Consider the following 27,844-nt stretch of genomic DNA (forward strand, 5'->3'; position numbering starts at 1 on the left):
CCTTGTTTAAATAAACCATGGATGTGAGTTCCAGTATTTCTGAGTCAGCAAGTCAAAGAGTGAGGGGCAGGCTATTGTGACAGACTTTGTGGAGTGAGCTGGCAGCAATGACCATGGCGGTTGCTGGGACCATTGTGACCAGGAAACAGAGTAACTGGAGAGGCACATAAACTGGGCCCAGTACCACTACTACCCCACTGCCACTTAACTGTCTTTGGTAAAGAAATAGATTTTTATATACATTGCTACAAGTGGGCATTTGCCTGATGAAAGGGAGTATGGAGGGCACTCTGGACAAGGGGAATAGTATGTGCAGTGTCAATGGAGGTGTGAAAATACATGGAGCGTTAAGGGCTTTTGAGGATTCCAAGTTCAGGTAAATGTGAGTGCCAAATCAGTGAGCCATGCTTATTTGAGCCACAGTTGTGTGCTTTATGTATAGTACATATCTAAGAAATATTCAGTGTTGTCTTGATAACTGAGTAGAACATATAGGAGATATCAGAATCATCTTCTTGGGAGCATTTTCTTTGGCAGATTACAATCCCCGCCTTTAAGCGTTTTGGTACACAACCTCTGAAGTGTTATCTATTGACCCACCATTACAGACATAGCGGGGTTGGGAGTGGGGAGATGAGTAAAGTGCTATTATTTGAGGTCAGGGTGTTTTAAACTGCAAATTGTAACCCATTGGTAGATTGTAAAATCAATTTAGGGTATCATAACCATAATTTTAGAAAATTGAAATGAAATAAAATAGAGCACAGATGTACATAAACATGTCTATATCCCAGGGCACAATGTAAAATATATTTTACACCATGGGTTATGGGCAAAAAGGTCAAGCCACTGGTCTACATGATAGTTAGTACATGCCCTTAGTAAATCAGTAGGCAGGTTCTGGCGATGTTACTAAAAACAAATTGGCGGGATTTAGTGACTGATTGAATGTGGAAGTTAAAGACGAATGAGGATTCAACATTTCTGGCCTAAGCTAGTAGGTGAAGCATGCAATGCCATTAAAACTGAGATTAAAAATGAAAAAATTTACACGTTGTGAGATTATTTTGGGGGCTGGAATGGGGGTTAGGGGCAGGATGTCAGGGAGAAGATCATACATTTTGTTGGGATATGTTACATTTGAGATTCCTGCAGGTCATCCAAGTGGAGATGGATCTGTGAAAATGGTTTGCTATTCACTCGACCCAGAAAACCCCTCAAAATCAGGCAAATCAAGAGTTTCAAATACTTGTGTTTCCCTTAAGAACACTTGTGAAACTGCCCAGGCCATCAAGGGTATGCCGACACGAAAAGCCACTAAGTATCCGAAAGATATCACTTCACAGAAACAGCGTGCATCATTCCGACATTACAATGGGGGAGTTGGTAGTGCCCAGGTCAAGCGGTGGGGCTGAACACAGGAGGCAAACGGGAAATGTAGTCTGAAGCACAAGGAAGAGGTCAGGGCTAATGATAAAATGTGGCAGTCATTATTATCCAGGTGATAGCTGACACTTCATATTGGATGAGACTTTTCTAAGGAGCATGTGTACTGTACAAAAAGGACAAAGGATGAAATACGTGGGGAGGTCAACCTTTAATGAGTGAGTCACCGGAGCAGTAGAATGAAAATTCTACTAGTAGAGGGAGAACTGAGTCTATTTGTCACAGAATATTATATGTTGCAGAAATATCAGCACAAAAGAAACTAAAGAGCAGTCTTTTAAATTGGCAGTTAAGAGGCATTAGGGACCTTAATGAGAGAAATTACCATAGAGTTGAGAAATAGGAGAGCAAACCAGATTTCAGCCAGTTGAAGAGTAGTCAATGGTAACTAATGACAAATGTTTTTGTGTTTATGGCATGAGTGGAAAAAAATGGATAGAGGGTTAACTATGGAGGGAATAGGGCGAAGAGCAGGGATTTTATAATTGGGACGTTAGGTAATATTTTTGGGTAGAGTGAAGGATTAAGGTTGATGATAATAGCAAACCTATAGTGCTTACTATGTGCTAGAGATTACTCTAAGCACTCTCCATAGATTAACTCAATTAAATCTTCACAACAACACTGAGATAGGTAATACTATTATCCCTATTTTACAAATGGGGAAACTGAAGCACAGACGGGTTAAGTAAACAGAGCAAAATCACACACAACTGATATTAGAGATAGGATTTGAATTCAGCTCGGGTTACCAAAGTCTATGCTCTTTTACACTTAGCTAGAAAGAGAAAGATGTAGGAAAACAGGAAATAAAGGGCTATAATCCCTTACCCAGAAAATTTGGGGCCAGATGTATTTCAGAATTCAAAGTTTTTCAGATTTTAGAAAGGTAATATACATATGTCTGATTATACTCAAGCAGGATCTGGGGCTGTACTTTGAAACAATCACATTGATAATTGATGTTTTTGTAGTAAATATGTGAGTAAATAAAGATGATATCACCTCATGTCAGTTTGGGCCAAATTCTGCTGCAATGTAGGTTGTCAAAAAATTTCAATGTTCAGAGCTGTTTGAATTTTGGACTTGTGTTTAAGGAACTGTGTTTCTGCAATAGCCAAGTGTGTCTTAGAAGGGGAGGAAGAGAAACGAATGATGGTGAAAGATTGGCCTTGGGAAGGGTTGAGAACATCTGTTCCTTTGTGAAAAGAGAAGGCAGGCAAAAGCAAGATCAAGAAAGTTAGTCCTACTCTTCCCCTAAGTGGCCTGAGGTGATCTGTGAAAATGGTTTGCTATTCACTCGACCCAGAAAACCCCTCAAAATCAGGCAAATCAAGAGTTTCAAATAGTTGTGTTTCCTTTAAGAACACTCGTGAAACTGCCCAGGCCAACAAGGGAGTGCCTATACGAAAAGCCACCAAGTATCTGAAAGATGCCACTTCACAGAAACAGCGTGTACCATTCCGACGTTACAATGGGCGAGTTTGTGGTGCCCAGGCCAAGCAGTGGGGCTGGACACAGGGTTGGTGGCCCAAAATGAGTGCTGAATTTTTGCTGCACATGTTTATAAATGCTGAGAGAAATGCTGAACTTAAGGGTGTAGATGTAGGTTCTCTGGTCATTGAGCATATCCAGGTGAATAAAGCACCTAAGATTTGCTACTGGCCTTATAGAGCTCATGGTCGGATTAACCCATGCGTGCACTCTCCCTGCCACAGCAAGATGATCCTTACTGAAAAGGAACAAATCGTTCCTAAACCTGAAGAGGAGCAACCTGGAACAATTTGTTCCTTTTCCATAAGGATTCAGTAAGTTTCTTTTGTGCTGATATCTCTGCAACATATGATGTTTCTGTTGTACAGAAGGAAAAAAGATATCTCAGAAGAAACTGAGGAAACACAAACTTATGGCATGGGAATAAATTCAGCATAAAATGAATGCAATTAAGAGTTAAAAAAAAATAAAAGTTAGTTCCCAACTTCTTACTCCCAACTCCCACGGAGAAGTCCTGTTCTGTGTTCTCATCAAAGGTCAGATGTCAGACCTACCTCACCATCTTTCCCTTAAGGCCTAGAATAGCCTGTCCTTGCTTTTCCTTGAAAAGTTGGTGCATTTTACTCAGCCCACAAGTAGCACCTGCAGGTGATTCTGCCTCTCCCTGCCAGCTGTAAGTGAGACAGAATTGGAGAGATTGAGAGACAGAGGCTGCCACTGGAGAGATCCTTTATAGACCCCACTTCCCTTTTGCAACTAGCAATATTCCCTTCTTAATTAATTCATTAGCTACCCAGCAGGAGAAAAACAAACCTTAGAAAACTGTTAAAGCATTGGAGGGTGCTTAAGGGATAAGTGAAACAAAACTGGAAGATTTTGTCATGACCCCCGAGGAAGAGAGAAGAGGAGGAGAGAGCGAGAGAATGAGTGTGAAGAGGCCATGAATCAGGCTGACGTGGAGGGAAAGAGAGAATGGGAGTCCGACTGGGACCCATGAAGACTGAGGAGTGTACCCCAACGGCAGGCAGGCTTTCTTCCAGAAGCTCCGTAGCATCTATCACTGCGTCTTACCTTCCCAGCCACCACCAGATTCAGGCCACAAGGATCCCAGTTTTCTTTATTCAGCAGATGTGGGGCCAGGGATCCTTAACTCAATTGGGTAGGAGAATAAAAGCATGAAAATATTCCTGGTGTTCCCAGCAGTGATCCTGGTCATCCGAATCCAGAAAAACATTGTTAAACATTGTGCTAGATGTCAAAATATTTCTAGTGGTGCTTATGGTACATGTTCAGTTAAAGAACCTGAAATGACATTCTGGTTTGCAACTGATTTCTGGGGTGGTATTACAATGTCAGTTGTCTTAGGAGTTAAAGATTTTGGCCGGGTGCATTGGCTCATGCCTGTAATCCCAGCACTTTGAGAGGCCGAGGCAGGCGGATTACCTGAGCTCAGGAGTTCGAGACCAGCCTGGGCAACATGGTGAAACCCTGTCTCTACTAAAATACAAAAAATTAGCCAGGTGTGATGGCATACACCTGTAGTCCCAGCTACTCAGGAGTCTGAGGCTGGAGAATTGCTTGAATCCGGGAGGCGGAAGTTGCAGTGAGCTGAGATCATACCACTGCACTCCAGCCTGGGTGACAGGGCGAGACTCTGTCTCAAAAAAAAAAAAAAAAAAAATTTGGTAGTCTTCCCCCAAAATTTAATACTCATGTGAAATACATTCCAAACAACTGACTTCTGCAGTGTATCCCTGTAAGTTGGAGATTGCTTGTTTTTATATTCCTTTTGCCAAAGTTACTAAAATTACTGGTCTAACAGAAATCAAAAATAATATATTCTTTTGACTCAACAGCATGGCAGCATCTTCAAATCCAGAGCTTGATTTTAGAGTCAATATGACTTCATTGGGCATTTTCCAGACCCAAAGAGAATGAGTTGGCAAGTCATCCTATCTGGCAATGTTAATGGAAAAAAATCCACTTTTAGCTTTATAATTAAAGTAGCCCTGTATACTTTAATTATCAATGTGAATTGCAGCACAGGTGAAATACTGATCAAACCTGCTAATGTTACAAAACTGAGAGAAAGAGCAAATATGTTAGATAACACACACTAACATTTTGATCTTCCACTTCCTCAAGCTCCATCATCCAAAATGGGAGCAATTTGGAGGATCATGTTGTATACAGAATGGAGGAAACACCTGGAATGTTTAGCCTAGGAGAGAAAAGACTTGTTAGTGGTGAAGAGGAAGAAAGTCTTTAAGTACAAATGATTACTTCTGATTTGGTCCATGAGGGCTCTGGTGAACATATCTAAGACTAATGGTGGTAGATTTTCTCCAATATAAAAAAGAATAACAGAATTCTTCAAAAATGAGAAGTGAGCTCTTTTTACCGTATGTATTCAAAAGATGAATATCATGAATCAGGTACAGGAGATTCTTATACTGGATGTGAGGTTAAAGTACATGATATCCAAGTCTCTAAAACTCTGTAAGTCCATGAAAATTACAGTAACTACGGCCTCTTTCTTCTCCAAGCAATATGATATCCTCAAAATTGGATGCCAATGAGAAAATGCAAGTTGATGCTAAGACCCCAGTTGGTTTTACAATTGTGCAATCAAGTTTTAAGTGTTCTTGATGGAACCAGCCAACCTGAGACAGCCCATTTCCTTAGTCATGGAGATGTACTTTTGGAAGGAAAAATCTGTAGCAGGCATAAATCAGTCCAAGCCAGTGGCTTTCCAAGAGGGTATGATTACAAAAGAGACAAAAAATATTATAGCCCAGAAGGGGAAAAGAAAGCAGAACTCATTATTCTTATAAAATATGTCCTTTGATTCTTCCTTCTACTCTATTTCACACACTGTTTCTTAGGCTATCTAGTTGTCAGTGAGGTCAAGATAATGTTGTGTATCACTCATTTTCTTTATATTGGCTTTAGAGAGACAGCCAAGATTAGCCATTCCAATTTCTTTTTATAATAACTACTACTTAAGAAATTCAAGTTTCTCGATGTTGGAAATCATTTAAAGTTCTCTAGTGTGCAGCAGTAGCTTCTGCTTGATTTTTATAAGTAATAACTTCAAGATATTGCATTGTGATTACGTAAGGGGTCATAATGGAAGTCTGTTTTTCTCCTTTGTAACACCCACCAAACGTGTAATTATTTGATCATTGTTGGCTGTCTTTCTAAAATACAAATTCCATGAAAGTGTGGGCAACTTATCTGTTCTGTTCAGCATTGCATTTCCAGCACCTAGCACAGTGTTAGCACTCAAACAATATTGATTTGAACAAAGAAATCTAGCATATGAATGATTGCCTGCCCCAATACTCTTCTTATTTCCCACATAACAACACACACTGTGACTTTTTTCAGGCGGTGTCTTAAAAGAATAGAAGCAACCAATATTTTTTTCCCTCAAATTTCAGAAAGAAATTTTTTTTGTCCCTTTGTCTTGGATCAGGGCAAGGATTCTATTTCTTCCTTTTAAATTACTTCATTAATCCTTGTTATTAACTATATCAGATGGGCACTGGGATGGTTCATAATGATGTAATAACAGCTCTCACTGTTGTACAATGAGAATGCTTCCAAGTCCCAAATGGGAGAATGAGCTTCCCAAGTAGGTAAATACCACCTCATGGGACGGTGCAGACAACAGCCTCATCCAAAAAATCAAGTAAATATGAACAATCTCCTGTCTCTTAAGTATCTTCTGATGCCTTTTCAGGCAACAGCTACCTGGGGATTGGGAGGTAGGCAGATTAAACACTAACCTGGCCTGTCCTGTAATTTTGCCAGAAGTCAGACATAACCTAGTTTCTAACCCAGGATAATCTTACAATAGAATTATATTTGTCTGTATATTATTTGCTTATTTTATAACTATATACATGTTTCATTTGATCTTTGTGAATACCATGAGGTTGTTAACATAAGTATTAATTAGTATTGTTATTCTCATCTATTTTGTATAGCAAGAACTCCAGGGTTTAAATGATCATTTTAGGGTAAAAGAGCTAGTTGGAGGCAAAGCTGGGTCTCTTCCTCTCTATGTGGCAAAGCAGCATGATGTGGCAACTACAGGAATAAACCATTTAATCCCAAATCCATTTTTCATCTATGTGACCTTAGAAAAATCCCTTACATGTTGTAAGCTTTAGTTTCCTTAATTACTTTTTTTAAAAAATGGGAGCTAAAGAGGTAAAGAGAGATAGGGAGGGGTGAATGTTACTATTGGTCTGTGTTTAGCTCACAGAATTATCCTGAGGTGGGGATGATAAAGGTTAAACTGCTTTGTAATGTATAATATAACTGTGATATGGTATTATTCTTTTTATTACCAACACAGATGAAAAGCATGGAGCTTTGGAATCAGAGACATTTTGTTCAAGTATCCTTTCTAGTTGCTTGACATTGGTTGAGTTCTTCAATCTCTTTAAGCCTCCAGTTCCTCATCTGTAAAATGGGAGCAATAAAATCTACCTCTTAGGGCTGATATGCTGAATAAGGGAGATTAAGTAGAGAAAACAGAAGTCACTAAATGGATAGTAATGGTGGTAATGGTGGTGGTGGTAGTAGTAGTAGTAACAATAATAACAGCAATAATTGTCTTCTTTACGGTTGAAGAAACTGACATTCAGTAGCTTAATGATTTCATATTAGGTTTCCTAGAGAATAGAGCAGCAAGAGACTTCATACACCACTGCTAAGTCTTGTATTTTCTCTGGGAGAAACAGATTTGGAGTGGAAGCTAGATGAGAAGAAATTTTTGTTTCCTCTGCATCCCACCTTCCGCACCCACCTCAGTCCACGGGCTCAATTTCTTTAAAATTTAAGGAGGAACTAGTACAATAGAGAGTCCCCCCTCCCCCACTGCTATAGGAATTCCAAGTAATCTTGGAAGAGAATAAATTCGTAGTGGTGCCACTGCTTAAAGCCCAGATTTTCCTGATTGCTCGAACAGTGCTTCTTGCCGTTGAGGACCAGATCTGAATGTGCGGGAGTTCTTCGTCCACTTAGTAACTAGACTCCCTGTACACTGAGATGAAACCAGTGCGTCTCTTTGTGCTCCCTCTGCTGGTTAGCTGAAAGTTTAATATGACAGAGCAAAGTGATTCAGAAAATTTTGCAATAAACCAGTCATCGTCACTTACTAGATCATAGACGAAAGTTTAAAAAAAACGAATACTAATCATGGAAACTGTGGCATCATATCAGATAATGCTCATTTAAAGGTAATCCAAATCTCTGAGGAAAGAGGGAGAATCTAGAAGCAAAGGGCATCTAGATATTCCAACAAGCTGCTAGGTTTGTGTTGGGACTCTGGAATGTAATTGAAAGCTTGACAGGAATAAGAATGATTGATCCGGTTACTGCTCATGCATTCATTTAAGATGATCACTTCAACAAAACACTCTGCAGTTGCGATTTTGTAAAATGTATTATAAGGGAACAACATCTGTTTTGGAAACACAAGGTAGAAAAATTCTATCACAATCATGCAGGGTCAACAAAAAACTGACATTTAAAAATATTTTCATAAAAAGACTTACAAAAACACATACAGTTCACCCTTGACAATGCAGGGGTTTAGGAGTGTCGACAATTGCATAATCAAAAATTTGCACATAACTTTTGACTCCCCCAAAACTTAACTACGAATAGCCTACTGTTTTATTTTTTTCTTTTGTAGCAAGAAGGTGTGTTTGCTACCCTTTCTTCCTCTTTTTTTTTAACTTTTATTTAAAGTTCAGGGATACAAGTGCAGGTTTGCTGCACAGGTAAACTTGTGTCATGGGAGTTTGTTGTACAGATTATTTCATTACCCGGGTATTAAGCCTGGTACCCATTAGTTGTTTTTCCTAATCCTCTCCCTCCTCCCATCCTCCAGCCTCTGAAAGGCCCCAGTGTGTACTGTTCCCCTCTATGCATCCATGTGTTCTCATCATTTAACTCCCACTTATAAGTGAGAATATGTGGGATTTGGTTTTCTGTTCCTGTGTAAGTTTGCTGAGGATAATGACCTCCAGCTCCATCCATGTCCCTGCAAAGAACATGATTTCATTCTTTTTTATGGCTGCATAGTATTCCATAGTGTATATGTACCACATTTTCCTAATCCAGTCTATCATTGATGGACATTTAGGTTGACTCCATATCTCTGCTATTCTGAATAGTGCTGAAATAAACATATGCATGCATTGTCTTTATAACAGAATGATTTATATTCCCACGAGTATATATCCGGTAATGGGATTGCTGGGTTGAATGGTATTTCTGTCTTTAGGTCTTTGAGGAATCACCGCATTGTCTTCCACAATGGCTGAATTAATTTACACTTCTAACAGGGTAAAATCATTTCTTTTAACTTTTAATAGCCATTCTGATTGGCATGAGATGGTACCTCATTGTGGTTTTGATTTGCATTTCTCCAATAATCAGTGACGTTGTGCTTTTTTTCATATGATTTTTGGCCACATGTATGTCTTCATGTCCTTTGCCCACCTTTTAATGGGGTTATTTATTTTTTCTTTGTAAATTTAAGTCTGTTATAGATGCTGGTTATTAGACCTTTGTCAGATGCATAGTTTGTGAATTTTTTCTCCCATTCTGTAGGTTGCCTGTTTACTCTGTTGATAGTGTTTTTTTTTATACTCTCAACAAAGTAAATTGAAGCACTTTAGTTTAATTAGATTCTATTTGTCAATTTTTGCTTTTGTTGCAATTGCTTTTGGCATCTTTGTCATGAAATCTTTGCCCGTGCCTATGTCCTGAGTGGTACTGGCTGGGTTGTCTTCCAAGGTTTTTATAGTTTTGGGTTTTACATTTAAGTCTTTAATCCATCTTGAGTTAATTTTTGTATATGGTGTAAGGAGAGGGTTCAGTTTCAATCTTCCGCATATGGCTAGCCCGATATCTCAGCACCATTTATTGGACAGGGAATCCTTTCCTCATTGCTTGCTTTTGCTTGGTTTGTCAAAGATCAAATAGTTGTATGTGTGTGGTCTTCTAGGTTCTTTATTCTGTTCCATTGGTCTATGTGTTGGTTCTTTTACCAGTATCAGGCTGTTTTGGTTACTCTAGCCCTGTAGTATAGTTTGAAGTTGGGTAGCGTGATGCTTCCAGCTTTATTCTTTTTGCTTAGGATTGCTTTGGCTATTTGGTCTCTTCTATGGTTTCATATAAATTTTTAAATAGATTATTTTACTAATTCTGTGAAGAATGTCAAAGGTAGTTTAATGGGAATAGCATTGAATCTATAAGTGGCTTTTTAAAACGATTACTAATAGCCTACTGCTGACTAGAGCCCTTACTGATAACATAAACAGTCAGTGAAGACTTTTTTTGCATATGTATTGCAAACTGTACTTTTACAATAAAGTAAGCTAGAAAAAAAACGTTATTAAGAAAATCATAAGGAAGAGAAACTGTATTTACTATTCATTAAGTGGAAGCGACTCATCATAAAGGTCCCCATCCTTGTCATCTTCATGTTGAGTAGGCTAAGGAGGAAAAGGAAGAGGAGGGTTGGTCTTGCTGTCTCACTGTGTCAGAGATGGAAGAGATGGAGGATGTGCAAGGCGATGCAGAAGAGGCAGCATACTCAGTGTTACTTTTATTGAAAAAAAATCCTCATATAAGTGGACCTGTGAAGTTCAAACTTGTGTTGCTCAAGGATCAACTGTATAGAAATGGTAGAACATCACTTAACTTTTTTTTAATTCTGTTTTTGTCTACATGGGAAAAGAGAAGTGAAAAAATTAAGATAGATATGTAGATCATTCAGACTCAGAAGGGCCTAAAATATCCAGGTATTTGAGACAGATATTAAATCCCTTAATTATAGACCAGTGCTCTGCAAAGTGGGATGGCCATGATGATCCATTGGTGTGCAGAAAGAAAACACATTAACATTTATTTTTCTTTATCTCATATTTTTGCCTTTATATTATTTGTGTTTTATAAACGTGTATTCGGTGTGACAATTAATAGAGTAGTATAGTATAGAATTTGTAAATAAATGTATATATTAGGAGTACCTTTTCAAAAACTTTACTGATAGGAGTATACAATGAATTAAATCTGGAGATCACTAATCTAGATCTCTAGTTCAATACTAAACATTACTGGGCAGAGTAGGCATATACTCATAGTTAAATATTATTATTTTCCCTAGCATCAATCTGTGAAAAATATTTAGTGACTATGGATTGTGTATCCAGAGCTATGCTAAGTACTGACAGGATTACAAGAAATGTCTAAGCCCCAGGTATTGTGTGACACAATCTCTCTACCGTCCAGAGGAGTCCATTCCATTGTTGAACAGCTGTGATCTTTAGAACAGTTCTTCTTACTGAATCCAAATCTGATATGTGATAATCAAATTTGGGAGTACAATTTTTTTTGATCTAAGTTTTGCCTACTAGGACAACACTGGATCTCCTTTAAATAACTGAAGACAGCTCAAATCTATGTTTTATTTTTCTCTTCCCCAGAGCCCTACTTGAGCTCTTTCAACTCGTTTTGGTATAGCATGGGGTACTGTCTATCCTATTAGATGGAGTCACCTGAATTTACTCTAGTTTATCAATTCCTCTTAAAATGTGATTTGACCCACAAGCAACGCAGTGAGACTATCATTTCTCTTGGTTCCAATCATTTCCCATGATTCTATGCTAGTATTAATAAGTTAATATTAATATTTTTAGAAACTGCATCTGTCTCTTGTCTCTTTTTATAGTTAACTGCAGCTCTCAGATGTTTTTACCATGACCTCTGGACTAGGACTTTACAATCCAATAATTGTGCAATTTATTATTTAGAGTCAAATGTAGGGTTTATATTTATCTTAGTTAGGTATCATCTTGCAATTCTGTTTTGCAGCACAGTCTGCTGAGATTATTTTTTTAATCTTGCTGCATTCAGCAAGTATTTGTTAAGCACTCATTAAATGCTAATCCTTGTTTTGGGTTTGGGGGGGTCATATGAAAAATAAGTTGATGTCTGTCCTCTTGAGTATTTCACATTCCAGTTGGGAAACTGGACATAAACCTCTCCACCATGCAACACAGTAAGATCTACAACAGTAGCATGTGTAAAGTGCAATGAAAATGCAAAGAAGAAAGAGACTTAAATAGTCACTCAATATCTTTTTTTTGATATAGAGTCTCTCTGTCGCCAGGCTGGAGTGCAGTGGCATGATCTCGGCTCACTGCAACCTCTGCCTCCTGGGTTCAAGGGATTCTCCTGACTCAGCCTCCCAAGTAGCTGGGACTACTGGCATGTGCCACCACGCCCAGCTAATTTTTGTATTTTTAGTAGAGACAGGGTTTCACCATGTTGGCCAAGATAGTTTTGATCTCTTGACCTCGTGATCTGCCTGCCTCGGCCTCCCAAAGTGCTGGGATTACAGGCGTGAGCCACCACGCCCAGCCCATTTTTATATTGATTTAGAATTTATGATTAGCTTGCATATCTTTTTTTAAAATTATCAAAACAATTCTGGTAGATAAATGGGGCTAGTAAATAGTCCCCAGTTTATAGGAGAACCAGAGGCTTAGAGCATTTAAGTGATCCAGCAAATGAAAAGCACCTTTTATCCTTTCAAAGTAAACCAGAACAAAGTGGTCCTATCTTTCTGGTCCGACACTTATTTTCCAAGATTCTCCAGAAATTTCACCTAGTGCCCTCAGATATGTATGACTGAATCACTTTAGCATCAAGAGACGTAATCCCTCCAGGCTTGCCGGTGTGAATTCATTTAAGGCAACTTTGCCACTGCTAGGTCAGCAGGTCTTGGTCTGCAGGACACCTTTCCAAGTTTGAAGTCTATGAACAGAACGTCCCTAGGCCCTTCTATTATCCCTTGTTGTTATCTGGTAACTTTACAATGTCTTTTGGCAGTCAGCTTAGCCATCACTCTTCCTTTCCTCTTGACTAGGATTTAAAATGTCTCCTTTATGTTGAATTTTATCTCTAATTCCCAGACTTTTTTCCTCTCTCTTCTCCAATATCTGACGATAAAATTTGGAAAGAATGGTTGCGTTCATAATAAAATGAAGCAAAATTCTTGGACATGTCACCATTAATTGCTTTCAAATTTTGCCCTTTCTTTACAAAAATTTGTTTCTTTATTTCCTCTTTTAAAACAAACCTGAGTTATTGAACATCTGGGCTGGAATTTCTGCTGAATAAAAATATTCAGAGGCTCTTGAAGGGTGTCCAAGTTTTCAAGGCTTTTTTTAAGTAGGTAAAACCACTTGTCTGAAAGAAAGAATTCTTCCCCCCACTTAGGTGTTTTTTGTCATGTGCACTGGTGAACAACTTGCATTTCGGGTGTGAGTTATATTTGAGGACAAAGAGTCATGGATTCTTTTGCCCTATCTTGAGTAATTTAATTAGAAGAGTTTATAGTTCTTTTAATGTAGAATCATAACATCATATGAGAAAACATTGAAATCTGATGATTTTTAAAAGTCATATATGGATTTGCACATTATTCTTAAGAGAGAAAAATCAGAACTTATTCAAGCTGTACTTTAATCATTCTCTTCATGAATATCACTGTTAACTTGCACAAAACATTTAAAAATTATCTGTTTTGGCCAGGCACAGTGGCTCATGCCTGTAATCTCAGCACTTTGGGAGGCCGAGGTGGGTGGATCACCTGAGGTCAGGAGTTCGAGACCAGCTTGGCCAACATGGTGAAACCCCGTCTCTACTAACAATACAAAAATTAGCCAGGAGTGGTGGTGGGTGCCTGTAATCCCAGCTACTGGGAAGGCTAAGGCAGCAGGTGGAGGTTGAGACTGTGCCATTGCGCTCCAGCCTGGACAACAAGAGCGAAACTCCGTCTAAAAAAAGAAAAAAATTTCTGTTTCAGCCTGTCTCTTAAAGAAAGCCACCACCAGTTTTGTGTTTCCAGCATCAATGGATTTCAAAAACCAACATAGTAACAATCTCAAGTAACAGGGTTAAGTAACAGGTGTAGGTTCAAAGCTTTTTTTATCGGACATATCTTACTTGCATCCTCTTCCACTCTGGACTCAACCAAGGAACCTTCCCACAGGGCATGGAATCTGGCTTTCCAAAGAGCCATCAAAGGGGCCAGATGACAGAACTGGAAGTGCAGGGGAGTAACTTTGATGGGTGGGAAAAAGGATATGAGAAGATATGGGGACAGTAAATTGCTTATTATGAACTGCCCCAAGGCATGGGTCCATATAGCCTGTCCACAGATACCTTGCCTGGATGTACAGACCACTTGCCACATTCTCTGCTGGGTTTCCAGGTTCGCTGGGAAGCAGTAGTCACTGTATTGTCCCTTAGCCCTTCCTGCCTTTTGTTTCTCCTTACTCTCACATCAGCAAGTAATCTCTGCCTCACACTGTTTTCCAGGGAACTCTGGCTAAAAATATCTATTCACCAGTACATTAAATGTTCATTTCAATCCAGTATAGCTTTTGTGAACCTACTATATGAAAGGCGCTACATTGGATATTATAAGGGAATTAAAGCTGAGTAAAATTTAATCCTTGACTTTTGGCACTAATGGTCTGGAAGAGAAGCTAAAACAATTGCATAGGCGGCATAGCTCTGGAAAACAATTCAGGAGATTTGGGTTCTAGGTCTGGCTCCATTGGCCACTGGCTGATATTTAATCTTGAGCAAGACATTTACTCTTTCTGGGTCTCAGTTCCCTTAGCTGTAAAATATAGGGTTGTCTTAGGTAACCTCTAAAGTGTCTTCCACAACTAAAATCCAATGATTTTATAAATTTAGTCGAACAGAAGTGAGACTAAAGTGCAATCCACATGCTGTGGGAACCTAGGACTTAAGGATTTGGGAAGCCTTTGGGAAGAATAAGGCATTTGATCTGAGACTTGAAGGATTTGTATGATTTTGATAGGCAGGGAGCAGATGAGCATTTCAAGCAGAAAGAAAAGCATAAACAAAGAAGTATAAAAGGAAGATTGCAATGTGCATGCAGGAGAGCTGTGAATTGTCCAGTTTGGTTGTGGCAAGGTGTAAATTAAGTTATCTAAATTAAAGAGGTAAATCAGAAATGGAAGATGTCGACTGCCATGTTAAAAATTTGAGCTTTAACAGATATTCATTGACCCAACATATCTATGGAATACCTACTATGAGAGAGTGAGTGAGGTGCCGAGAACATAGAAATAAAGAAAATATAGTTGCTGCCCTCAAGAATCCTCAAGGGGCTTATGAGCGGTGGGCAGGGAAGTGGTAACCACAAGTGAAGCTAGTGTAAAAAATACTGTAACAAATGAAACTGAAGTGGAGGGAAGGGAAGTGTGGGGCATTTCAAGGTGCAATTAACATAAAAGAGGCAGAGGAGGAGTCAATGATAACAGAAGGAAGGACAAAGGGAAAAAGAGAAGCATAAGTAGTTTTGTTAACAGAAAGGTGAGTTCATTTTGGATGCTGAATTTGAGATGCTCCCAGACAACTAGACAGAAATGTCTAACTGGTAGAAAAAATACTGGTGTGTGGCTAGCTTGAGATGTTGGCGCAAGTGATCTGAGTATATTCTGTGAGTGACTCATAGGTCTGGAGAGATGTGTCAGGAAAGAAAATATAGACAGAAAAGAAGATCAAGGGGAGTAGTTTGGGGGAATGCCCACATTAAACAGTCAGAAAAAGTAGGAGGCGTGGACCAAGAAGACAGATTCGAACTATCAGAGATGTTCGACAGTCAGCACAAAGGATGTCGAAAGATGAAAGAATTTCAAGGAAGATGAGAGGGGTGAATTAAATCAGAGGCTCCTCAAGCTTAGCAGACCAAATGTATCCAAATCAGTTGAGACATGTATTTAGAATATGGAATTTGTGCCTACATGGATCCTTAAGAAACTGTTAACAAGGATTGCCTTAGGAGAGGAAATGTAAGGAAACTAAGGGGAAGTGATATGGTTTGGATCTGTGTCCCTGTCCAAATCTCAGGTCAAATTGTAATCCTCAATGTTGGAGGTGGGGCCGGGTGGGAGGTGATTAGATCATGGTGGGTAGATATCCCCTGTTGTGCTGTTCTCATGATAGTGAGTGAGCTCTCATGAGATCTGGTCATTTAAAAGTGTGTGGCACTTCCCCACCCCCTTCCTCCATGCCTACTTCCCCTTCACCTTCTGCCATAACTGTAAGTTTCCTGAGGCTTCCCCAGAAGCCAAGTAGATGCCAGCATCATGCTTCCTGTACAGGTTGCATAACTCTGTGCCAAATAAACCTCTTTTCTTTATCAATTACCCAGTCTCAGGTATTGCTCTATAGCTTGTAAGAACACTTATACAGGAAGGGTGGATTTAAGTATTGTTTAAATTTTTACCCAATGCATGATTTACCTAACTGAATAAATACATTTAAATTAAAGTTCAAATGGGAGTTTGGATTTTAATGCTGACAATAGGTCAAAAGAGACCTCTACCTCAGACCTAAAAGGTGAGCATTTTCAGGAAGGGGGCCCAGGAAACGGTATTTTTAAGTTGTTCTGGCAATTTTAATCTGTTGTCAAATTTGAAGACTCCTAGAGTAGATAATTTCTAATAGAACTTCAAGTTCTTAGAATAAAGTGTTGTGGCTAAGTAGGAAAGGGAAGGGCAATATTTTCTTATACAGAGATCATCCAGAAGACTTGAAAGGCCCTTGTATCAATGGGATGGCAAGTTTTGGTAGAAGGCTGGAGGCAGCAGAAGTCAGTCTGAAAGGAATGAGGAAAAAATAGATGATGAAGAAACAGCGGCAGTGAAGAATATAAGAAAGAAAGGAAGATACTAGTATCTGAGGCATAGCAACATCAAGCAACAAGGTTAACATTGACGATGTAAGCTAATTGAGGAACTAGTCTGCCAGCTACCAGAAGGGGGCAATAGAGAGCTTTCAGAGCTGCGTGACCCGATGGAGAAATCCCAGGGGTGAATTGAGCTGTCAATTAAAAGCATGGGATGCAATAAAACGGTTTTGTTTTTTATTTTTTTAAAAAGTGTGGGATGCAGAATAAGACTTGAATCAAGCCTAAAACATAATTAATGTTTAAAACATAATTAGTGTAAGAAAATCGAAATAGGGTTGAAGTATAGAAACAAGCAAGGGATTCAGGGAGTCACTGGGAAATAATCAAATCAGCCATGAGTCATAAGTGCAGACATCAGGAAAGAGCCAGAGTGCTTTAGCAAATTGCCTCATGGGGGACCAATATTCCTATGGAACTGGCATCTGGGAAGCACCAGGATTGCTTTGGCTGGCTTTTAAAAGAGCTTATAAATGCAGGAATGGTAAACTGTGTAATATTTGACAGAAGGAGTTATAGAATACAATCCTTAGATCCAGGAAACTAGGGAAGGTATTACTGTTTCCTTTTTTTCCTTGTTTTTAAGGATACAGGAGGCTTGAGATAATTTACATACAGAGGAGAACAAACTTGAGAAAAAGGAAAGGTGGATAGTGCATGAATGTTGGGAAAAACAGGCTGATAATTGAATTTTCTTAAAAGATACTGACAACTCTCAAGTACTTTCTGAAGCAACTGTGTTCAGCAATAATAATCTTGTTTCTGCAATGTGGTGGACTTTGTGCAAGACACTGTGGAATAACTAATCAGAAGGACATGCTTTACCATTTTCTCATAACTTACAATCTTGAAGATGATACAGACAAATTAACATATAATTAAAATAGTGTGATAGAATGATAGAATGAGGCCGGGAGTGGTGGCTCACGCCTGCAATCTCAGCACTTTGGGAGGCCAAGGTGGGCGGATCACCTGAGGTCAAGTGTTTGAGACCAGGCTGGCCAACACACTGAAACCCCATCTCTACTAAAAATACAAAAATTAGCAGGGAGTGGTGGTGGGAGCCTGTAATCCCAGTTACTTGGAAGGCTGAGGCAGGAGAATTGCCTGAACCCAGGAGGGAGAGGTTACAGTGAGCCGAGACTGTGCCATTATACTCCAGCCTGGGCAACAAGAGCGAAACTCTGTCTCAAAAAAAAAAAAAAAAAAAAAAAGAATGATAGAATGAGGAAATATACAATGAGTTAGCTACGTGTAATAGCTAATTTTGAGATTTGAGAAAAGTTAGAGAAAGCCTGGAGAAACCAATGTCTACTTTTATCGTAAAGTTAACAGTGTAGGATCTATTTCTATCTCTCTCTCTCTCTATCTATATTTTTTACCAACTCTCTTCAATACCCAATATAGTCCCCAAGACAATAAATATCTGGACAATGAATAATCTAGGAACTGAAAGATGAAGTCTGCATAATCCCCAAACCTTCCCACTTTGACCACCAATAAATGTTAGATAAAACATAACAATTATTTCAAACGAATAGCTGAACTCTCTAGAACTCCAAGAACTCCCCAGATATTATGAAAGAACTGAAAACAGTAACAAGCTCTGTGAGTGCTCAAGAGGTAGAAAGATGATCATGGAGAAGGAATCGCCAGCCGCAGGATCCTGGGTGTTTGGATTTTAATGCAGACACTAGGTAAGAAGAGATGTCAGCACATGTGACAGGCAGAGTTGGAATTAAGATATTGCTACAAAATTAGGAATGTCAAAGTGCTATACACTTAATGAAAATGTGAGTCAGCAAAAATCTTCCTACTGACCAAAGTTTGTATATCCCTTGTATATATTCTATTTTGTTGTTGTTGTTGTTGTAGAGGCATATTTATTGACATGCAAAGATGTTTACAATACACAACTGGGGGGAAGCAAGTTACATACATATTTACAGTATGATCTTGTTTTAGTTTCTTAACTGTCAGAAAACCTCAAAGATGTTTCATTAATAAACTCTTGGGCAAATGGGTGAACGTTATGGATACCCATTGCAATCTGTGCTCTCTTATGAACAAGAGGATCAGTAGTTGACTTAAGTAAGCTAACAAGTTGTTCAAATTCCTCAGAGTCCACATAGCGTTCCATTTTGCAAGGGCAAGCAAATGGCTTAATCCCATTTACCTCTCTAATCCTGATTTGGCTCTAATCTCATCTGTGGTCTGGATGCAAGGGTTGGAACCAAAAGGACACTCAGGGATGGGCTGTGAGCATGAGTGAGTGTTCCTAGAAGGGCAGGCTGTTGCCACAGGCAAAGAATAGGCATTTTCTTCAGCTGAGGCCAAAACAGTATATGAAGGAGGGCTTGCCTCAGGTGCCTGGGATCTAATCCGAACACTGCTGGAGTTACAGCAGGGGCTTTGGGCCAGATAGTTACCTCAGGCCAGTCCTTGGGCCTATTTTTTTTTTTTCATTAATTTCATCCACAGGCTGAGATCTAACTATCCTACTCACAGATTTAGGATTAGGGTCAAAACTAGCATCATCTCCTTCCCAAAACCAGTTCCCAATGACATTCTCTTCCTCCTCTTCCTCAGCCCCAGACCTAGGTTTGCAACTGGCCCCAGCCACAGGCTCCAACTCCTCAGCACAGACCTGGGCACCAATTTCAGGTTTGTCATTCTTAGCACCGGAGTGATTACCAGCCTCTTCTCCATTTCCAAACCAGGAATTGATAGTGGCCTCTTCCTCAGCCCAGACCCAGGTGTCAATACCAGCCCCATTTTTACATGTGGAGCTGGTGGACTCATTCCCAGCCTTGGGACTGAAATCTCCAGTGGCTTTGCCCAGAGCCTTAGGCTCTGACAGGGGCTCCTTCCTTCATCTCGGCACCGACCTTGTTCTTAGACACTGCCTTCATCTCTGCCACTGCATCTGTCGGAGACCCTGGCTTGTCTTTTGCTTTGGCCCAGGTATTGGCTACAGGCCTAACCACACCTGTAGCCTCCCTATCTTCTCCAGCTTTAGCTTGTATAGCAGCCTCTTTTCCGTTTTGGCCTGGGCTCTTGTCTTATTCTTAGTCCCAGTCATGGTCGAAGCCCAGTTACTTGGCCCTGTCCATCTTGGCCTTGGTTCTCAACGTGTGCTAGGTTGATGTCTTAATACTCTTTCACTGGGTCAGGGAAAAGCTTGGTAGTGAGAGTTAGAGTCAACTTTCAGTTCAGCAGTCACTATGTTCTCTTGCCAAGCATGCAGCCTCTGTCAATGATACAGAGGGCAGAGGCACGCTTGGGCTAGGGAAGAATGATTGTTCGCTAGTGCAGACCTGCTGAAGCTGATGGTGTTCCGACAATCCAAAGCCACCACAGCCACCAGCAGTGATGGGCCTTGGATCCAAGTGAATAGTTTTTGTTCTCTTTCTTAGTTAACTTCCTAGTGAACAGCTACCTACAGATCTCTACAGGAACCTAGAAAGGAACAGACCTCATCACCACGTATGTCAGCCTGCTCACCATAGCAGGGGTCCTCAGAAGATGCTATCCTTCCCATAGAAGAAGAGTCCTCTAGCTAGAGAAGAGTCCCAGCCTTCACAGGCCCAGGGCCCAGGTCGTCAGCCTCCCATCCTCTCCTCTGTTGTCCTCTGGCTGCTCCTCACTTGGATTCCCACTGCTTTCCCCATGATCTAAATGGCAAAGAGGAGTCCCTCCCCCGACGCCACTGCATCAAACTCAATATTCTATTTTTAAAAAAGCCTTCTTGAGAATCTGGAACCATGCACTTGCCCATAAACTTGTGTGTTTTGGTTGGCATTTAAACTACTGGATGGCTGAGACACCTCCCAAGCTGAGATAGTATCATAAAATATATCCCTGAGCAGTGAAATCCCTGATGTTGCTATTGGAAACAAATGTGGAACTCCCCTTGAGCCATTTTCTCAACGATAAATGAGTTTATAATCCTAAATTATAAAATAAAAAGGTAACAATTCACCATGAAAGAGCCATTAAGATCTCACAATTTTCAAACTGACACCCCAAAGAATTACAGAGAATAGAATGATTTCAAAGTGATTACAAAATAAGTTTTTTTAAAGTAATTCAAGACATAAAAGACATGATCAAAACCACAAAAATGAACAGATATATGAAACAGAACAGACAACTGAAATATAACATAAATGGATTAGACAGAAGAGTAGTTAGCTGAAGAATAGTGGCCTGGAAATGTATGTAAAGCTAAGAAACTAGATAAAATGTAGCACAGAGAGATATCACATTAGAAAACACAAAAAGGAAGTTAAAAGGCAAGAATGAAAGATGGATGATCCAACTTACATCTAATAGGACTCACATGAGAAAAGAATAGAGAAAATGAGGACAGACAATATTAAAGAGATAATGGCTAAGAACTTCTCATTCAAACTAGAACAATGAATTCAAAGCAGGGTAAATAAAAATTCATCAATATCTACACATATTACAGGAAAACTGTTAAACATTAAAGACAAAGAGACCTTAAAAGCAAATAAAAGTCAAAGATGAAAGCATCAAGAGAAAGATAACTGAGCTGGTGGCAGATTTCTTAACAGCAAGAGAGGGTACAAAAACAATAAAATTGTATCTTAATCCCTGCGTGGGGAGAGAAGGAAAAAGTGGGTAGTGGCAGAGCTTTAGCTGTTGCTGTAACATTTTATTTATTTAAAAAATAAAAGGGAAAGCTAAGTTAAAGCCAATTGTTAACTTCTGGTTAATTTTGATGATAGCACATAGTTATCTGTATTGCTATTTTTGTGCTTTCATATGCATTAAAGATGGAAAAGGGTTAATTATAGAAAAAAAACAAGAGTGGAAATAAAGAATGTTCCCATAAAAAGGAATAGCTTGTGCAAGCAATAAGAGCAGCAGAGTGAATGACACATTCTAGGATGTAAAAATAGTTCGAAGTGGCTGAAATAAAATTCTAGAATATAAAAATAGTTCAAAGTGGCTGAAATAATAGAAGTGACTGAAGTGGAGGGAAACTAGTAAAAGATCTGCCTGCAAAGAGGAGCAAGTAGGGCCAGATCACGGGGCCTTCATAAACCATGTGAAGAGTCTGAAATTTTCTGAAGAGCAATGGAAGCCAATAGCGTAATTTACTCAAGAGACCGAGACCCCATCCGCAGTACAGGCTGATCACCCTGACTGCTATGTTTAGCAAGAACAAAAGAAACTCCATTTCCATTCAGGTGGAAAAAAATGTTAGTGGTGAGAACTCAGATGAAAACAAATGAAATGGAGAGAGATTCAAGATATATTTAGACTAGAAATAATTAATAATGGATTTGATATTAGGGATGAGTGAGAAGAAAGTATCAAGAATAATCCTATGTGTCTGTTTTTCTTTGTCTTTAAATACTGATTTTATGTTTTTAGTTTTCTCTTATTTTTAATTAGCACATATTTTTGGAACATGGTATGCTGTTTTGATACATGTATACATTGTGTAATGATCAAATCAGAGTAATTCGCAAATCCATCACCTCAAACATTTATCATTTCTTTGTGGTGAGAACATTCAACATCATCTCTTCTAGCTATTTGGAAATATACAATACATTATTGTTAACATAGTCACCCTACTGTGCAATAGAACATCAGAATTTATTCCTCCTACCTAACTGTAACTTTGTACCTGTTGACCAACCTCTCCTCATTTCTTCCTCCCCTTACCCTCTGCACAGCCTTTGGTAACCACTATTCTACTCTCTGCTTCTATGAGATCAATGTTGTTAGACTCCACATATGCATGATGTTAGACTCCACGTATGCATGATGCTTCTATGAGATCAATGTTGTTAGACTCCACATATGCATGAGATCATGCAGCATTTGTCTGTCTGTGTCTGGCCAATTTCACTTAACATGATGTCCTCCAGGTTAATCCATGTTGTTGCAGATGACTATGCTGCTTTGAGCATCTGGGTAACTGATGGATCCATTCACTGAGATGGGTATACAGATAGCTTTGGCCAAGAAGATAATAATGTCACCTTTGGAAATGTTAAATATAAGGACACTGTATGATATTTTAGTGAGCAATTGGATGAAATAAGTTTAGTGCTCAGAAAAGAGACCTGGCTTAGAGATCTGAAATTCAAATTCATTAGAATCTCATTAGATGTATGAATGGGAGTAGGTGAGGCTGGAGAAGTGTGGCATGAGATAAGAACCTCAAACCATCCAGCATCATTCAAATGATAGGTAGAGGAAGAAAGAGAAGCTGGTACAGAAAGGAAGATGTGCAAACAGAGAAGATGAAAAAGAAAATGGGTATGGCAGCCACAGACATGCACCACTCAGATCTCCCTCCAGGAAACAGCTTTCTGTGTAACTGTCAGGAGGCAGTTAGCTGCCAGCCTCCATCTGCAGCACCTGCAGGAACTGTCACAGTGTTTTAACCAAGGCTCTACTCTTCCTGGGAAGCCCACAGCCCAGGGCTGAGCATGGCAGCGGCTCTAGAGACTGGCCTCTATGCCCAATGTGGGTTCCTCTAACAGGCAGTCTTTGCTCTAGAGCTCCGCATTGGTTTGGCCAAGACTTTGTCAGATCTGTAGCACAGTCTGGGGCTCTCCCCCTTTATCTTTCACAGATGTTATCTTTCAATGAACCACTTGCCCTCCTAACTCTGTCTGAGCATCTGCTTCCCAGAATAACTGAACTGACACAGTTGGTACTGGAATTGGTCTGAGAAAGCAGGGAGGTAAAATGGGGTTTTGGGAGCAGATCACTTCCTGAAAGCTGGTAATGAGGATCCTGTTCTGGGTGGCACAGGGGGCACAGATAGTCTGTGGCACAAGGTGGCAGCCCAATTACTAAAAACTTTAATCAATGATGGCGTGGAAGAAAGTTCTGTGAGAGAACTTTCCTGGCCTGTGCAATGTTCATGCTTTAGAAAAGTGTATGTGTGTGTGTGTGTGTGTGTGTGTGTGTGTGTGTGTGTTGGAGGGATGTTGTTGAGGGGGAGGCAAGGAAGATGAAGGAAAGCAATGAATACAAGGATGAAGAAATTAGCTGGGTTTTTGTGAAGTCTGAAGCTACTACAGACAGCTAATGCTGAGATAAAGTTGACAGCAACTGACAAACAAGTGAACACTGTATGAGAAGGCCTATATCTGGTCCAAGGGGATATTAGAAAGAGCTGAAGACTAAACTCAGAACTTACAGTTAAGAGTTGTTATACTTTTGTTTATATCTAAGAAAATGGACAAATAAGCTGTGATTTATTCATTGAATCGAATACTGTAGAAAGATTGCTTCGCCCATGTATCAGTTAACATGGAAGTCTGTCAACTTGGAATAGGGCCTGAGCAGGACTTTGCAGCACCAGGCTGTGGTACAAGCAGCCCTGCCTCTTGGGCCATATGATCTCATAGACTCTATTGTGTTGGAAGAGTGAAAAGTGAAAAAAGAGGTAGTGTGGTGTGGAGTTTATGGCAAGCCTTCATAGAAGAATCAAAATACAGTACTCTGGAGTTCTAGAGTGAGGCCACACCATCTGCAGTGCAGAAAAACATCTCTTGGGGTGCTACTGAGCCCTATTTGAGACTGAATATTTGACCCTGGAAGCCAGTAACTATGCATTCTAAACTGCCCCTTGTGAGCTGAGCTCTGCAGAACACATTAAGTCAGCATGTCAGGCAGACTCAGCAGCAATTTGTCTAGTGGAAAGTGGTATACCAGGGATCAAACCTGAGCAGTACAACAGGGATCACATGGCCACTTTATGACACCTTGAGCCATTTCTTCCTGGAAGGGCCTGTGAATTATTGTCATGGTAGTAAACATTTATTCTCGATAACTGTTTGCCTTTCTTACCTACAAAGTCCCAGGCAGCACTACTAGCTGGAGGATTTGAAAGTGATCCACAGACATAGAATTCCATATAACACAGCATCCGACCATGAGAGACACACTTCACAGAGGAGGAGACGAGTGAGCCTGTGACCATGGGATCCTCTGGTTTTATCACATACCACATAATCCAGAGGCAGGTAGCTCTACAGAGCAACGCAAGAGCCTACCAAAGGCACAACTGGAATGCCAATTTGTAGGCAATTGCCTACATCATGGCATCTGCTATGGTGGGGTATCATCACGTAGGCTAGACACTGAGTCACAAACCTCTATATGGATGTTATCCCAATTAGGAAGAATATATGGGTCTGGGAACCATTGGGCAGAAGCAGGAGAGAGTCCACTTATCACATTCGATGATTCGCTGAAAGAGTCTGTGTTTCCTCTTCCTATAATACTAGGCTCTGTGGAGAACTCAGGCTATGACTGCATTCAGGGCTTCTTGTATACAGAGACCAGCAGGCTGAAGGAGAAGTCAGTATCTTGTTAGGAGTAACTGACCCTGATCAGGAGCAAGAAGCAGGGCTGCTATTACACAATGAGAGCAGGGAGAAATATATTTGGAACTCAGATGATCCAGTTGGACATACTTGCTCAATTGTGACTATAGACAAACAAGTCCAATAACCCCAGCCTAAGAAAAGTGTGGTTACTATGGGTTCAGGCCCTCAAAAATAAAAGCTTTGATCATATCAGCAGATAAGTCATCAAGACCAGCAGAGGTGAAAGCTGAGGGGGAATTTAAAATGAACAGTGGGAGAGAGATGATAAGTACCAACTGTGATCCCAGACAGACCAACTACAGCAACAGGGGTCCGACTACTCCCTAAGTTACCTCTTTCAAGTTTCTCCTCAGGAAGACAGGCCCACTGGAATCCTGGATAATCTGTTCCCCAAAGGTATGTGGAGAAGCAGATCTATATCTTGCAAGGGGTGGGCTGTGGCTGTTGTGGAAGTGAGGGCTTCGTTTAAGAATGTACTTGCTCACGCCTATAATCCCAGCACTTTGGGAGGCCGAGGCGGGCAGATCACGAGGTCAGGAGATTGAGACCATCCTGGCTAACATGGTGAAGCCCCGTCTCTACTAAAAATACAAAAAATTAGCTGGGTGTGGTGGCGGGTGCCTGTAGTCCCAGCTACTCGGGAGGCTGAGGCAGGAGAATGGCGTGAACCCGGGAGGCGGAGCTTTCAGTGAGCCGAGATTGTGCCATTGCACTACAGCCTGGGCAACAGAGTGAAACCCTGTCTCAAAAAAAAAAAAAAAATGCACTTGCTGTTAAGCTGCAAGGAGTGCAGTTGGCACACCTAACCAGCTCAGTATCCACCCCATTATGCAACGGCAGCCCTGCCTCCTGTGCTGCTCAGAAGACCCAAACTAAGGCACCAGGCAATCGAGCAGTGTGATGTGGAGAAAACCAAGGGAAGCAGTCAGCAGTGACAAAAGCTACTGAGCATTTGACTTAGGAAAGGATCTAAAATGTCCTTTGGATTTTCAACAAAGGTTGTTAACATGACTTTGGCAAGAACTTTTTCAATTGAGTAATAGGGGCAAAAGCCAGATTGCACCAAGCTAAATGGTGAATGGGGAGTAAAAAAATCAGAAGAGCAACATGAGGAAGCTCCTTATGAACATTTAGCTGTGAAGGGAAGGATAGAGGCAGGGAAGGAGTGGTAGGTGGACGCAAATGTGAGAACTATGGAGTGAAATTTTTTTTAGAGGGAAGATACTTGAGTGTGTTTAGATAGCTGTGAAAAGCATCTGAGCGAGTAGGAGAGGGAGGAGAAAGTCAAAATAGGGTGAGGAAACCAAAAGAATATGGATGTAGGTGGAGGGACTCATCTTGTATTGCTACAAAAGTGTAGAAGAAAAGGATGGGTGTAGATTCTTTTAAACGAAATACTTCATTTGTGTTGCTTTGTTTTATAGTCAAGTTCTTTCAGAATCCCTGTACAATACATTTGTGTTCTTCAAAATATGTGACAAACAATAACCTCCCATAGTCTTACTCTGCTGAATGGGGAAGATTATCCCTGAATAGGAAGAACTTCAGGAACATTTGAACAATGATGTCCTTGCTCTTCCTAACAGTTCTCTGAAATAGGACAGGACCATCTTACAGTTTTCCTTTAATAGATACAAAAGGTAAGACACAGAATGATTAAGTGCCTTGCTAAGATACTTAGGACTTATGGAAGGTCTCCTGAATTCCACTGTCCATTTCTACTTACCACTCTTACTGTGAAGTGGTCTTTTCACATAGTCACGCAATAATTTCCCTGAATTCAGTGGAAAACTGTCCTCTGCTCTTCACCACGACTTTTAGCTGACATAGCTTTATACCAGAAATTTTTCCTCTCTATTTTGCTGCTGTTGATACTGAAGATATTGGATACAATACAAAAAGAAAGCACAATCCCTCCAAGCCACCCTATTTTTTTGGTCGTGAAATACATACTTTCTGTAAAGTGCCAAGTTTCTTACTAGTAAAAGGAATCCTTCATAAGTACATTAGACCTTCTATCATCACACAGAACTGAATCAGACAGAGCCTTGAAAGATTCTTTCATGCTTCGTAAAGCACATTTCAGAGCTTCTGGCTTTGTTGTTTTAGATTCCAGGGATTGAGGGTGGTTGGGAAATGGCAATTTGGTTATGCTACCTAAGGCCAACCAAGCATTAAATATGGGCATCTGGAGGGTTTGGCAATACTAACAGGATTTTCAGCCAAACTCTGACACAGAACAGATAAATCCTTCTTACAGATTTATGGGCTGTATTGGCACAGAGACCCCCCTAGTTAGAATTTCAGTCCCTTTACCCTACTGGGAATGAATATATCTGGAAGAAGATGAGAACTCTTGGAAGTCTTTAAAATGTCCCCTTTGAAAAGTAGACAAGTGTTGCTCTTCCTAATAAAGCTGTGCCACCCTGATGCCAAACAGCTGCTGGATGGTCCCTGCATGGAAGCTTGCCCTCCACAAATTGATATAATGCTCACACCGAGGGTTAAATCAGGCCACATCTGACAGGCTCTCAGACCTACTACTGCATTCATAATAATAGCTAACCTGCGATCAAGGTGTATTCTGTTACATCATGCTACCAGCATTAGCTCATGAGCTCCGTACAATCACTCAATGTGGGGAGAGCAGATTTTACAGATCTTACTAATTTGTTCATCCTGTGAATTGTGT

At 40.1% G+C, this 27,844-nt stretch overlaps 2 protein-coding genes and 1 pseudogene across 3 annotated transcripts in view; 1 reads left to right on the forward strand and 2 right to left on the reverse strand.

Moving 5' to 3' along the window:
* The window catches only part of CEP128 (centrosomal protein 128), a 636,715-nt gene that overhangs the window by 131,499 nt on the left and 477,372 nt on the right, over positions 1 to 27,844 (forward strand). The gene's annotated exons all lie outside the window — the stretch shown is intronic.
* TSHR (thyroid stimulating hormone receptor) overlaps positions 1 to 27,844 on the reverse strand; it is a 168,020-nt gene that overhangs the window by 121,093 nt on the left and 19,083 nt on the right. The gene's annotated exons all lie outside the window — the stretch shown is intronic.
* Positions 18,732 to 19,844, reverse strand: LOC129487306 (G protein-coupled receptor associated sorting protein 3-like; annotated as a pseudogene).

This window comes from Symphalangus syndactylus, chromosome 8 (assembly GCF_028878055.3).
Source record: "Symphalangus syndactylus isolate Jambi chromosome 8, NHGRI_mSymSyn1-v2.1_pri, whole genome shotgun sequence".
NCBI lineage: Eukaryota > Metazoa > Chordata > Mammalia > Primates > Hylobatidae > Symphalangus > Symphalangus syndactylus.